Below are 3,081 nucleotides of genomic sequence, written 5' to 3' on the forward strand. Positions count from 1 at the left end.
AGAAGAAGGTTTAAGGACGTTATTTTGGGAAGAGGAATGTGCAGCCATCATTGAGCAGTGCTTTGAAGCACTGGAGATTCGTCATGCTGAGACAGGAGAAATGTCGAGTGGATGGACTTCTACCCCATTATTCACCTTGCGGTAGAAAGAATGCTCACTTTTAGAAAAAACGGCCAAAGTCAGCTTTGAGGCCCGGCTTATCCCCTTTTCATGCTTTTACATTTCCTTATTACGTGTTGTTTAATAATGGAAATGGCTCGATGTTCCATTCCGAGTCAGGACCACAGTTTGTATCACTCTTTTAAAATTTCAATGAAAAACGCCTCAAAATTTGCAATAAGACAAAATTGCTTTACTTTATATATATATATAGACAAGTAATTAAAATTGCTTTTACATGATTGATAATTGTGTTACTTTACTTTACAGTAATAACACAGAAGCCACAAATAATGTCATGACATGTTACGAAACAATTAAGAATGATGACGAACAAAGAAAAGATCAAGTAGAAGAGATAACTGAACCAGAAGGGTTGATAGACGCCGAAGAGGAATATGAAAATAGACCAACACCAAACCTAGAGGAAATGGAGGTGGTTAATCTAGGGAACGAGGAAATGGTTTGAGAAACCAGAATAAGTGTACATTTGACAGAACCTGAGAGAGAAAGGTATCGAAGTCTGCTAAAAGATATGAAGATGTATTTGCTGGGTCATACGCTGATATGCCGAGTTTGAGTACAGACATTGTCGCTCATAAGTTGCCAATCCTAGAGGGATTCGCCCCGGTAAAGCAGAAAATTAGACAGCCTAACCCCAATGTTAGTATCAAAATCAAAGAGGAAGTCGAGAAGCAGATTCAGTCGGGAGTTGTGGAAGTGACACCCCACCCGACGTGGTTAGCAAACATAGTCCCTGTATCAAAGAAGGATGGGAAGATGAGGATCTGTGTGGACTATCGTGATCTCAACCGCGCTATTCCAAAGGATAATTTCCCACTCCCTAACATTCACATACTTATTGACAATTGCGCTAAGCATGAGGTGTAGTCTTTTGTGGACTGTTACGCGGGTTATCATCAGATACTGATGGATGAAGAAGATGCTCAAAAAATGGCCTTCATCAGACCATGGGGAGTATATCACTACGGCAATTCCTTTTACGGCTCAAGAATGCCGCGCGCTATACGAGGGCGATGACCGCTATTTTTCATGATATGATGCATAGAGAGATCGAGGTGTATGTGGAAGACGTCGTCATCAAGTCCCGAGTGGGTGATGATCATCTTGAGCATTTGAGAAAATTCTTCGACAGACTCCGCAAGTACGATTTGAAGTTGAATCCTATGAAATGCGCATTTGGAGTGCCCATTGGGAAGCTATTAGGATTCATAGTCAGTCGTCGGGGTATTGAGTTGGATCCCACAAAGATCAAAGCAATTCAAGAGCTTTCACCGCCAATAACGAAGAAAGAGGTTATGAGTTTCCTAGGGAGGGATTTCCTATCACTCTTCTAATAGATAGCAGTCTAGAAGAATTATGATAACCTCTGTACTGGTTTTTGTATCTTCCTACTTCAACTTCCTTTGTTTTTACTTGTTGTTGCTTCCTATCTACTTTTCCTTCCTTAATATCCACCTTATCATCCCTCTTTCGGTTCTGCTTCCTTTCTGAATATCTTTCTTTATTATTTTGTCCTTCACAGTTTTGTTGTTGAGGGTTTGTTGAGATATCAGGTACCCCAGTCTCTTTTTCTTCCCTCACCCGAGCCAATTCTGGATGTATGATTCTAGATTCATCTTTATTATGACCCTGTAGTTTACATTCAGTACAATACTTGGGGAAATAGTCATATTGAATCTTAACCTTGACAATGGGGAAATAGTCATTTTGAATCTTAACCTTGACAATCCTTATTGCTCCTGATTTTTCATCCTCAATATCCATCCTTACTGAACTGGGTAAGTCTGAGAGTAGATCCACAAGCACTTTGACCCTAGCACAACTAGGTCTAGTCTTGTTGATAGTTGCCATATCTAGATGAATAGGTCTGCCTCTCTATGAGATGCAATTGAGAATAATGCTTCCTTCACAAAAAAAGTAGGCAATAGATTTGGAAAGGAAATCCACGCCATAGCTTTAGATGTCTCCTCGTCAATTTTAAACTTTGAATCATACATGAGTGGTCTCATTTGATATGAGTACCCATCCTTATCAATGATATAGTATGCTGGTTTTGATGTCATATTCATATAGTCTTCGAACAGAGATAGCCTTATGAGTACATGCCTACTTCTGAAATATCCAATTCGACACTCACCCTTTATTCCACACTGTGCAGGGATAATCTTTCGAAGTTGGTCCATATCTGGCCACCCATAAGAGAATTTACCCACGACAACATATTGTAGGTTTTCAATGACATCCATACGAGCCACCTCTTCCTCGGTCCATTTAATGTACGCTTCTCCATGAAGGAACGAAATCTACTTTAATTCAATTGGAGGAACTGATTGTTTTTTGGTTTGTAATTTATCATTCAATATTGTAGGTTTTAAGAGACTAGCATATTGAATTTTGTTGCCAATGGGTTGTGATATTGCTCCCTCCTGATGTGAAGTCATTGATAACTGCTGACCAGCCACGCCGGTGGACCGGCCAACGTTCGTCGTGGCCATGGGCGACTAACGTGATTTACGTTTTAGGGTTTTGCATGAAAATAGGAGGCTTACTTAACTATAGTTCTCGTCATTATTCATAAATAAATCTTTTCTATAGTCATAAATAAACCTTCTCCAGTGATCCAATGCCTTCTCCATAACAAATACTTCTTTCGTTTGAATTTTTTGTTTGGTTTTGATTTGACACAAATTTAGAGTAAATAAAATTTTAATATATCGCGATCTTACATCAAAGATATGTAGAATGTGCCAAAATGACATTTAATCTTGGGGTCTTAAACATGTCATGTGAAATATTAAAATTAAATAGTTATCAAAGAAAAAAAGAGTACATCCTCTTTTAAACGGAATAAAAATAAAAGTAAGAAAAACAAATTAAAATAGACGGAGTACTTTATTT

This window comes from Lycium ferocissimum, chromosome 3, assembly GCF_029784015.1.
Source record: "Lycium ferocissimum isolate CSIRO_LF1 chromosome 3, AGI_CSIRO_Lferr_CH_V1, whole genome shotgun sequence".
Classification (NCBI taxonomy): Eukaryota; Viridiplantae; Streptophyta; class Magnoliopsida; order Solanales; family Solanaceae; genus Lycium; species Lycium ferocissimum.